Raw genomic sequence first — 12,284 nt, forward strand, 5'->3', positions numbered from 1 at the left:
ATCACAAAATTGTCCAAGTTCAACTTTTCCCCTGATGCCTTGAGATGGATGAAATCATACCTTGAATGCAGAACTGTGTGTCAGAGTGAGCAATGAGCTGTCGCCCACTCTTAGCTATGATGTGGGCGTGCCCCAAGGGTCAATACTGGGGCCCCTCCTGTTCAGCCTTTACATTAATGATCTGCCTTCTGTCTGTACTGGGTCTGAAGTTCAAATGTATGCAGATGATACAGTGATATATGTGCATGGAAAGAGCAAACAACAAGCTGCACAAGAACTCACTACTGTAATGGTCCAGGTTACAAAGTGGCTCAGTGACTCGGGTTTGCATCTCAATGTGAAAAAAACTGTTTGCATGTTCTTCACAAAGAGGGCAACAGATGCTATTGAGCCAGATGTCTATGTGTCAGGAGAGAAGCTCCAGGTGGTTTCTGATTTTAAGTACCTTGGCATCATACTTGATTCCAACCTCTCTTTTAAAAAGCTTGTGAAAAAGGTAATTCAAATAACCAAATTCAACCTAGCTAATTTCCAATTTATACGAAATTGTTTGACTACAGAGGTAGCAAAACTGTACTTCAAATCTATGATACTCCCCCACTTAACATACTGCTTGACTAGTTGGGCCCAAGCTTGCTGTACAACATTAAAACCCATTCAGTCTGTCTACAAACAGGCTCTCAAAGTGCTTGATAGGAAGCCCAATAGCCATCATCACTGTTACATCCTCAGAAAGCATGAGCTCCTGAGTTGGGAAAATCTTGTGCAATACATCAACGCATGTCTTGTATTCAAGATCCTAAATGGCCTGGTTCCCCCTCCACTCAGTATTTTTGTTAAACAGAAAACCCAAACATATGGCAGCAGATCCACAAGGTCTGCCATGAGAAGTGACTGTATAGTTCCCTTAAGGAAAAGCACCTTTAGTAAATCTGCTTCCTCTGTGAGAGCTTCCCATGTCTGGAATACACTTCCATCAGACACACATAACTGCACCACATATCACACTTTCACAAAATGCTTGAAGACATGGCTAAAGGTCAATCAGATTTGTGAACATGGTCCATAGCTGTGTGTTGCCACTTTCCATGTTGTCTGTTGTCTGTAGCTTGTGAGGTGTGGAAACACTTTGTTGCTTTTATGAATTTTGTCTTGCTGCTTTTTGTTCTATGTTGCTCTGTCTGTATGCTATGTCTTGCTTGTCCTATGTTGCTCTGTCTGTATGCTACGTCTTGCTTGTCCTATGTTGCTCTGCGTGTGCTCACGGCTCAATGACTGTCTGTATTGTAATTGTTTTTAATAACCTGCCCTGGGACTGTGGTTGAAAATTAGCCGGCTGGCTAAAACCCGGCACTTTTACTGAAACGTTGATTAATGTGCACTGTCCCTGTAAAAATAAAATAAACACAAACTCAAACTCTTATCTTTAAAAAAAGTATTACAAACAAGAGCCACTTATTTGAAAAGGCAATACATCAAATTTGAATATAATATGACGTGACTTCACACTATAAGGCCACTGTTGACTACATTTACACACCATTCACTCCGTTCTGGGATCTACAGTTGGTAATTAGCTTCATTTAACTCAACGGTTTTAGGTTAGTATAAATCATGTCATTTTAGGAGCAACACAGCTCCTGAAGGGGGTGACACTGAGCAACTGTTGCACTTCACTCCTTAGGCTGAAGTTTTAGCCAAAAGCACTATCTATTCTTCCACCATGAAAAACAATACCACTATGTTTCAAACCAAGCATGGGAGGTATAAGGTCCAATAAAATAGTGTCAGTTGAGTTGACTTGCTTGCTTGTGTTTTTGCAAGTGGGCAAATTTGGTTTAAACGTTGTTCCAATGTTTGTCTGTGTCAGTAGCCTATAGGAGGGAGAGCAGCAGCAACATCTTACTGTGTCATCCATCTCCTGCAGATCAGAGGATTACACAGCCACAAGCTGAGCTTGCTGCCTCGCTGTCACCAACTTAGAGCCAGGCAGGAAGTTGAGTCACAAGTCTATCTCCACACAACTCTACCACCATAAATGCTGAGTCTATTTATAGTACAGATGCTAAAAATGTATAGACTAAGATCAAACTGATCCATCATCCTCCAACCCAATCTAGCCAATTAGTAACTGGATAAATGGAATTGTTATGTAAAATGGCTTGGAGAATATGTGTGCCTGTTTTATGTATATTTTTTATGTCACGGTGTTCAAAGCTCAAAGACACAGAATGTCTTGTTGTCTTATGTATTCTTGGGAGTGACCTGCGTCTTGCTCTTTCAACGAATCAGAGAGACACGTACTTGAAGGCTGCCTGGTCTGGCAGATTGTTCCACATGACCTACTTTCTGGCTAAACGAGAGATCAAACTCTCCATCGCTGCAGGGCTGGCCAGGCTACGGCCAGCCAGGGTGGTCTGTGCCCAGCCAGCCAGACAGACTAATGACTGTGTAAGAGAGACAACATGACACAAGCCAAACCTATCAGACGGATATTACACCAGTCACTTCACAGAAATCCACACCATAGTCCTTTCCAGTCCACTCTCACTGTGACATCATTCAGGCCCTTAGAGAAGGATTATTAAGACAGCAACAGATGTTTGGCTGATGAAGCCAGGGTAACAACTACATTTTAAAATCTACTCAACACATCTTCCATTTGCATACATTGTCACAGAGATGTGGCAAAACAACTTCCCTGGGCTCTGATTGTGATTGCACACCAATTAACACAGTTCTCATGGTGACAGCCATGTAGGTCTCTAAATCTAAATTAATGTGTGAGATAAGGAACTTGTTGAATTGATGAAATGTTAAATGTATGCAGATGATACAGTGATAAGTAATGAGCATCAACATACTAATTCCTATTTCCATTATTAAATGGAAACCTGTAATGGAATTACATGTTACAGCTACAAGGGGGGTTACAAGGTACAGATACAGGGGCACAGCTATTAGAGTCACAGCAGATTTAGAAGTCACAGCTGCAAGGGACTTAAAGGGGACTTGCAGGTTGCAGCAACAGGGGACCGTAACGGGGCACAGCTAGAGGGAGAGGTAGAGGGCACAGCTAGAGGGAGAGGTAGAGGGCACAGCTAGAGGGAGAGGTAGAGGGAGAGGGCACAGCAAGAGGGAGAGGTAGAGGGCACAGCTAGAGGGAGAGGTAGAGGGCACAGCTAGAGGGAGAGGGAGAGAGCACAGCTAGAGGGAGAGGTAGAGGGTACAGCTAGAGGGAGAGGTGGAGGGAGAGGTAGAGGGAGAGGTAGAGGGTACAGATAGAGGTAGAGGGAGAGGTAGAGGGTACAGCTAGAGGGAGAGGTAGAGGGAGAGGTAGAGGGAGAGCTTGAGGGTACAGCTAGAGGGAGAGGTAGAGGGCACAGCTAGAGGGAGAGGTAGAGGGAACAGCTAGAGGGAGAGGTCACAGCTAGAGGGAGAAGTAGAGGGCACAGCTAGAGGGAGAGGTAAAGGGCACAGCTAGAGGGAGAGGTAGAGGGCAGAGCTAGAGGGAGAGGTAGAGGGCACAGCTAGAGGGAGAGGTAGAGAACACAGCTAGAGAGAGGTAGAGGGCACAGCTAGAGGAAGAGGGAGAGGGAGAGGGCACAGCTATAGAGAGGTAGGGGGCACAGCTAGAGGGAGAGGTAGAGGGCACAGCTAGAGGGAGAGGTAGAGGGCACAGCTAGAGGGAGAGGTAAAGGGCACAGCTAGAGGGAGAAGTAGAGGGAGAGGGCACAGCTAGAAGGAGAGGTAGAGGGCACAGCTAGAGGGAGAGGTAGAGGGCACAGCTAGAGGGAGAAGTAGAGGGCACAGCTAGAGGGAGAGGGAGAGGGAGAGGGCACAGCTAGAGGGAGAGGTAGAGGGCACAGCTAGAGGGAAAGGGAGAGGGATAGGGAGAGGGCACAGCTAGAGGGAGAGGTAGAGGGAGAGGTAGAGGGAGAGGTAGAGGGCACAGCTAGAGGGAGAGGTAGAGGGCACAGCTAGAGGGAGAGGTAGAGGGAACAGCTAGAGGGAGAGGTAGAGGGCACAGCTAGAGGGAGAGGTAAAGGGCACAGCTAGAGGGAGAGGTAGAGGGCACAGCTAGAGGGAGAGGGAGAGGGCACAGCTAGAGGGAGAGGTAGAGGGCACAGCTAGAGGGAAAGGGAGAGGGATAGGGAGAGGGCACAGCTAGAGGGAGAGGTAGAGGGAGAGGTAGAGGGAGAGGTAGAGGGCACAGCTAGAGGGAGAGGTAGAGGGCACAGCTAGAGGGAGAGGTAGAGGGAACAGCTAGAGGGAGAGGTCACAGCTAGAGGGAGAGGTAGAGGGCACAGCTAGAGGGAGAGGTAAAGGGCACAGCTAGAGGGAGAGGTAGAGGGCAGAGCTAGAGGGAGAGGTAGAGGGCACAGCTAGAGGGAGAGGTAGAGAACACAGCTAGAGAGAGGTAGAGGGCACAGCTAGAGGGAGAAGTAGAGAACACAGCTAGAGAGAGAGGTAGAGAAAACAGCTAGAGAGAGAGGTAGAGAACACAGCTAGATAGAGAGGTAGAGAGAGGTAGAGAACACAGCTAGAGAGAGAGGTAGAGAACACAGCTAGAGAGAGAGAGAGAACACAGCTAGAGAGAGAGGTAGAGAACACAGCTAGAGAGAGAGAGAGAGAACACAGCTAGAGAGAGAGGTAGAGAACACAGCTAGAGAGAGAGGTAGAGAACACAGCTAGAGAGAGGTAGAGAACACAGCTAGAGAGAGAGGTAGAGAACACAGCTAGAGAGAGAGGTAGAGAACACAGCTAGAGAGAGAGGTAGAGAACACAGCTAGAGAGAGAGGTAGAGAACACAGCTAGAGAGAGGTAGAGGGCACAGCTAGAGGGAGAAGTAGAGAACACAGCTAGAGAGAGAGGTAGAGAAAACAGCTAGAGAGAGGGGTAGAGAACACAGCTAGAGAGAGAGGTAGAGAGAGGTAGAGAACACAGCTAGAGGGAGAGGTAGAGGGCACAGCTAGAGGGAGAGGTAGAGGGCACAGCTAGAGGGAGAGGTAGAGGGCACAGCTAGAGGGAGAAGTAGAGGGCACAGCTAGAGGGAGAGGGAGAGGGAGAGGGCACAGCTAGAGGGAGAGGTAGAGGGCACAGCTAGAGGGAGAGGGATAGGGAGAGGGCACAGCTAGAGGGAGAGGTAGAGGGAGAGGTAGAGGGAGAGGTAGAGGGCACAGCTAGAGGGAGAGGTAGAGGGCACAGCTAGAGGGAGAGGTAGAGGGCACAGCTAGAGGGAGAGGTAGAGAACACAGCTAGAGAGAGGTAGAGGGCACAGCTAGAGGGAGAAGTAGAGAACACAGCTAGAGAGAGAGGTAGAGAAAACAGCTAGAGAGAGAGGTAGAGAACACAGCTAGATAGAGAGGTAGAGAGAGGTAGAGAACACAGCTAGAGAGAGAGGTAGAGAACACAGCTAGAGAGAGAGAGAGAACACAGCTAGAGAGAGAGGTAGAGAACACAGCTAGAGAGAGAGAGAGAGAGAACACAGCTAGAGAGAGAGGTAGAGAACACAGCTAGAGAGAGAGGTAGAGAACACAGCTAGAGAGAGGTAGAGAACACAGCTAGAGAGAGAGGTAGAGAACACAGCTAGAGAGAGAGGTAGAGAACACAGCTAGAGAGAGAGGTAGAGAACACAGCTAGAGAGAGAGGTAGAGAACACAGCTAGAGAGAGGTAGAGGGCACAGCTAGAGGGAGAAGTAGAGAACACAGCTAGAGAGAGAGGTAGAGAAAACAGCTAGAGAGAGGGGTAGAGAACACAGCTAGAGAGAGAGGTAGAGAGAGGTAGAGAACACAGCTAGAGAGAGAGGTAGAGAACACAGCTAGAGAGAGAGGTAGATAACACAGCTAGAGAGAGAGAGAACACAGCTAGAGAGAGAGGTAGAGAACACAGCTAGAGAGAGAGAGAGAGAACACAGCTAGAGAGAGAGGTAGAGAACACAGCTAGAGAGAGAGGTAGTGAACACAGCTAGAGAGAGAGGTAGAGAACACAGCTAGAGAGAGAGGTAGAGAACACAGCTAGAGAGAGAGGTAGAGAGAGGTAGAGAACACAGGTAGAGAGAGAGGTAGAGAACCCAGCTAGAGAGAGAGGTTGAGAAGCCTACTAGAGAGAGAGAGAGAGAGAACACAGCTAGAGAGAGAGGTAGAGAACACAGGTAGAGAGAGAGAGAGAGAACACAGCAGCATGGGACTTACATGGCACTGCTCGGAGGTAGAGGTTTTCCCGTATGACCTGTTGAAGCTGGCTGTCCATGGATCCTGGAGTAAAACACTTACTCAGATACAACCTGAGGTCCTTACACAATACAGAGCCTGAGAGGGAGAGAGAGGAGAGAGAAAAAGAAAGAGGGGGAGAGAGAAGCGGAAGGAGACGAAGTCATAGAGAAAAAATGTGCAATATCAGCTCAACAGTCAATAACTGATGAAATGTCTAAATATTTGTATACCCTGTCAAAAAGAGAGTGACAGCCCAAGCTAACATTCCCAAATAGAAATGAGACTGTATTGCTACAGTTGGTTTGATCTCCCCCTATGTCATTCCTACCCCTATCTAAAACACAATACACTCCTAGAAAATCATTTGCTACTGTATCTAGAACCTAAAGGGCACCTAAAATGTAGGAAGGACCCTTTCCACAGAGGGTTCTACATGAAACCAAAAAGGGTTATTTTACGGGGACAGCAGAAGTACCCTTTTGGACCTGTTTTTTCTAAGAGTCTACATTTCCTTCTCAACACTTGATCAGCCATCCAGAGTACCTAATATGGCATGTCCCAGCCTCTCATGCATACAGTAATAACACAGAGGCAGTGCTATAAAACACAACAGTGTGGTGCTGTCACACAGCAGGCTGGGCTGATGGTCAGGCACTTATTCCACTCTCTGATCTATTCATTTCATCTCAAGTGCTTTATGGCCTCTGATGACAGGCCAGTTGGTATTATGGATGGCCTGATACGTCTTCCTGCTTGTCACACTGACGGACAACCCCCCTGCTCCTGCTGCTGCTGCTCCCCACCCCCTGTGATCTAGCCTGGCCCAGTTATGAGTGTGATATTAAAACGTCACTGAAGTAAAACGCTATTAGCACAGGCAGTCTCCTACACACACGCATGACCCGCCACATGTGGTCAGTATGACGTGCAGCTTCCTGGGAGTAATAATGAGAGGCTTTTGCTGGCATTGTGTAACAGCTGTCCAGCATTGTGCTTTATTATGAATATTTAAAAAATACATCAGACTAATGATGTGGCGTAGACTGTAAGTAAAATGAACTAAAGGGCTTGCTTTCAAATTGCCGTGTTGTTTTCACAGAAACAACAGAATGCCCTAGACACATATGATGAACATCCATGACCAATACATCACCACAACACAATATGCCACATATCAATTAGGCAAAGTGTTTCCCTACACTGTACTGCTGCTCTCAAGGTTGTCATAATTATAGTGTCTGTCTGTCAAAAACATGAACAGTGTTGGTACCTTTAATCCTCCTGTGTCACAATGGAGGGATCATCTACCACACTTATTTACTCTCACATCATATCATTGGTGTTATATAGTCTGACAACACAATGGAGGGATCATCTACCACACTTATTTACTCTCACATCATATCATTGGTGTTATATAGTCTGACAACACAATGGAGGGATCATCTACCACACTTATTTACTCTCACATCATATCATTAGTGTTATATAGTCTGACAACACAATGGAGGGATCATTTACCACACGTATTTACTCTCACATCATATCATTAGTGTTATATAGTCTGACAACACAATGGAGGGATCATTCACCACACGTATTTACTCTCACATCATATCATTAGTGTTATATAGTCTGACAACACAATGGAGGGATCATCTACCACACTTATTTACTCTCACATCATATCATTAGTGTTATATAGTCTGACAACACAATGGAGTCCCTGATGGCGTGAACTGTGGAGGAGGAATAGAGGGAAGGGATGGGGAGGAGGGAGAGGAGGAGGGGAAGGGAAGGAGGAGTAGGCCTACAGTACAGGCAGTACAGCAGCACCATACAGCTCAGCCCATCAATCTCTGTCCACAGTACATGCGGTCAGAATACCCAGGGAGAGAGGTTGACCTGGCCGCCTGGCTCACAGAATGATTATGAATGTACCAGTGGCAGAGGGACCAGGAGTAAAGGGCCCCATTTACAGTCCTGCTGGTGATTCAGACGTCAATCTACCTCAGCAAGGCCATGGGGAGCCTCGGTCAGGTGATATAGCGGTGACATATTGCTCTGTTCAGACCTAACAAAGACATCCCCCCCTATAAATATCAAGGCTCCTCCAAGGTGACAGACAACTGTATCGTCACATGCACACAGCCCTCTCTGGACTCTATCATCGGGAATTATAACACTTCCCTCCCAGGTTCCCAACCTCAGACCCAATGTTTTGGGATCTCCGGGCAAATTGAAAGGAACTTCAACACCAGAATGTTAAAAGTGTATCAAGTTAGTTTTTTTCAGTAACAGTGATTATTCAGCAATGTTTGGACAACCACTTGGGTAGAGTGTTATTCTATGAGTTGCCTGAGGAACGCAGTGTGACCAATCCCATAGTGTTGTCATGTGAAGGAGGAGTTGAGGTTGACAATGATGTTATGCATGTACTGTATAAGATGTTTGAATATGCAACAGACATGAAAAAAACAATTCCCCCTCAGACAAAGTCTATAACTCAATTTGGTTAAATCGGTTTAAGAGATAGAGGAAGCAGCAGCATTCACAGTGTGTCCCCAGACCAAGGAGTAAGTTACCACACTGAGCCTTACAGCACCTGGTGAGACGGTCTTGATGCGGATGGGATGGAGGCAGGAGTGGAGGACCCCCCGGACATCTCCTAGTGTCATCCCTAACACAGGGGTTCCCCCAATCTCAAGGATTACGTCGCCCACAGTGAGCCCGCCCCCAGGGGCTGCTGTGACGAATGGGAACTCTCCATAGTCGGCTCCACCGCCCACTGACACGCCCAGATCCCCCGAGGAACCAACCAGGGGGATGAAGCTATCCTGGACCTTGGAGTGCCAGTGCAGCTTCCTCACGGCTGCCTTAGACATGGCATATGAGCTGAGGAAGGGAGAGGGGGGGGGGGGGGCAGGATGAGATAGAGATCTAAACATTTCAAGCAGACAACCTAAGAAAATGAACAACAATGAAATGGTTTGATGAAGAATGCAAAAACCTAAGAAAGAAATTGAGAAACCTATCCACTGAGCCTACGCCTTCACTATGGTGAGTCAGTAAAACAATACAGAAATACACTATGGAAAAAGAAGGAACAACATATCAGAAATCAGCTAAATGTAGTTGAAGAATCCATAGAATCTAACCACTTCTGGGAAAATTGGAAAACTCTTAACAAACAACAACACAAAGAGTTATCTATCCAAAACAGAGATGAATGGATAAACCACTTCTCCAGTCTTTTTGGCTCTATAACAAAGAACAAGTAGCAAAAACATATACATGATCAAATACAAATCTTAAAATCAACTATTAAAGACTACCAGAACCCACTGGATTCTCCAATTACATTGAATGAACTGCAGGACAAAATACAAACCCTCCGAACCAAAAACCACTGTGGGGTTGATGGTATTTTAAATTAAATGATAAAATATACAGACCACAAATTCCAATTGGCTATACTTAAACTCTTTAACATCATCCTCAGCACTGGCGTCTTCCCCAATATTTGGAACCAAGGACTGATCACCCCAATCCATGAAAGTGGAGACTAATTTGACCCCAATAACTACCGTTGGATATGCGTCAACAGCAACATTGGAAAAATCCTCTTCATTATCATTAACAGCAGATTTCGTACATTTCCTCAGCGAAAACATTGTACCTAGCAAATGTAAAATTGTATTTTTACCAAATTACCGTACAACAGACCAGGTTTTCACCCTGCACACCCTAATTGACAAACTATCCAAAACAAAGGCAAAGTCTTCTCATTATTTGTTGATTTCAAAAAATATTTTGACCATATTTGGAATGAGAGTCTGCTATACAAATGGATGGAAAGTGGTGTTGGGGGAAAAACATACGACATTATAAAATCCATGTACACAAACAACATGTGTGCGGTTAAAATTGGCAAAAAACATACATTTCTTTCCACAGGGCCGGGGGGTGAGACAAGGATGCAGCTTAAGCCCCACCCTCTTCAACAAATCAAATCAAATTTTATTTGTCACATCCACATGGTTAGCAGATGTTAATGTGAGTGTAGCGAAATGCTTGTGCTTCTAGTTCCGACCATGCAGTAATATCTAACAAGTTATCTAACCTAACAATTTCACAACAACTACCTTATACACACACAAGTGTAAAGGAATGAATAAGAATATGTATATAAAAATATATGAATAAGCGATGGCCGAACGGCGTAGGCAAGACGCAGTAGATGGTATAGAGTACAGTATATACATATGAGATGAGTAATGTAGGGTATGTAAACATTATATAAAGTGGCATTGTTTAAAATGGCTAGTGATACATTTATTACTTAAATTTTTCATTGTTAAAGTGGCAAGAGATGAGTCAGTATGTTGGCAGCAGCCACTCAATGTTAGTGATGGCTGTTTAACAGTTTGATGGCCTTGAGATAGAAGCTGTTTTTCAGTCTTTCAGTCCCCGCTTTGATGCACCTGTACCGACCTCGCCTTCTGGATGATAGCGGGGTGAACAGGCAGTGGCTCGGGTGGTGGTGTCCTTGATGATCTTTTTGGCCTTCCTGTGACATCGGGTGGTGTAGGTGTCCTGGAGAGCAGGTAGTTTGTCCCCGGGGATGCGTTGTGCAGACTTCACTACCCTCTGGAGAGCATTACGGTGTGAGCGGAGCAGTTGCCATACCAGGCGGTGATACAGCTCGACAGGATGCTCTCGATTGTGCATCTGTAAAAGTTTGTGAGTGTTTTTGGTGACAAGCCAAATTTCTTCAGCCTCCTGAGGTTGAAGAGGCGCTGCTAAGCCTTCTTCTCTCCAGAGCCCGTCCGGGTTGGATGGCGAGAAACTTAAAACTTTCCACCTTCTCCACTACTGCTCCCTCTGCTGTTTCCTGAAGTCCACGATCATCTCCTTTGTTTTGTTGACATTGAGTGTGAGGTTATTTTCCTGACACCACACTCCAAGGGCCCTCACCTCCTCCCTGTAGGCCATCTCGTCGTTGTTGGTAATCAAGCCTACCACTGTAGTGTCGTCTGTAAACTTGATGATTGAGTTGGAGGACTGCATGGCCACGCAGTCATGGGTGAACAGGGAGTACAGGAGAGGGCTGAGAACGCACCCTTTGCCTCCCGGGTGGCGCAGTGGTTAAGGGCGCTGTACTGCAGCGCCAGCTGTGCCACCAGAGACTCTGGGTTCGCGCCCAGACTCTGTCATAACCGGCCGCAACCGGGAGGTCCATGGGGTGACGCACAATTGGCCTAGCGTCATCCGGGTTAGGGAGGGTTTGGCCGGTAGGGAAATCCTTGTCTCGTCGCGCACCAGCGACTCCTGTGGCGGGCCGGGTGCAGTGCGTGCTAACCAAGGTTGCCAGGTGCACAGTGTTTCCTCCGACACATTGGTGCGGCTGGCTTCCGGGTTGGATGGCGCTGTGTTAAGAAGCAGTGCGGCTTGGTTGGGTTGTGTATCGGAGGACGCATGAATTTCAACCTTTGTCTCTCCAGAGCCCGTACGGGAGTTGTAGCGATGAGACAAGAAAGTAGCTACTAAAACAATTGGATACCACAAAATTTGGGAGAAAAAGGGGTAAAATTAAAAATGTTAAACTTTTAAAAAACAAATAAAAAAGTGAACGCACCCTTGTGGGGCCCCTGTGTTGAGGATCATATATATCAATGAATTGGCAAGGGCACTAGAACAGTCTGCAGCACCCAGCCTCATCCTACTAGAATCTGAAGTCAAATGTCTACTGTTTGCTGATGATCTGGTGCTTCTTTCCCCAACCTAGGAGGGCCTACAACAGCACCTAGATCTTCTGCACAGATTCTGGAAACCTGGGCCCTGACTGTAAATCTCAGTAAGACAAAAATAATTGTGTTCCAAAAAAGGTCCAGTTGCCAGGACCACGAATACAAATTCCATGTGGACACCGTTACCCTAGAGCACACAAAAAACTATACATACCTTGGCCTAAACATCAGCACCACAGGTAACTTCCACAAAGCTGTGAACGATCTGAGAGACAAGGCAAGAAGGGCCTTCTATGCCATCAAAAGGAACATAGAATT

General features: G+C 46.3%; 1 pseudogene across 1 annotated transcript in view; it reads right to left on the minus strand.

Moving 5' to 3' along the window:
* LOC110533024 (membrane-associated guanylate kinase, WW and PDZ domain-containing protein 3-like) overlaps window positions 1–9,101 on the minus strand; it is a 41,432-nt pseudogene extending 32,331 nt beyond the window's left edge. The window contains exons 1-2 of the transcript XR_016483557.1: window positions 8,822–9,101; window positions 6,196–6,312 (exon numbers count right to left, since the gene is read on the minus strand). The product of XR_016483557.1 is annotated as a membrane-associated guanylate kinase, WW and PDZ domain-containing protein 3-like (transcript). The remainder of the gene's footprint in view (window positions 1–6,195; window positions 6,313–8,821) is intronic.
* Window positions 9,102–12,284: the final 3,183 nt, after the last annotated feature.

Source organism: Oncorhynchus mykiss, chromosome 9 (genome assembly GCF_057628025.1).
Source record: "Oncorhynchus mykiss isolate SJ-2025 chromosome 9, ASM5762802v1, whole genome shotgun sequence".
Classification (NCBI taxonomy): Eukaryota; Metazoa; Chordata; class Actinopteri; order Salmoniformes; family Salmonidae; genus Oncorhynchus; species Oncorhynchus mykiss.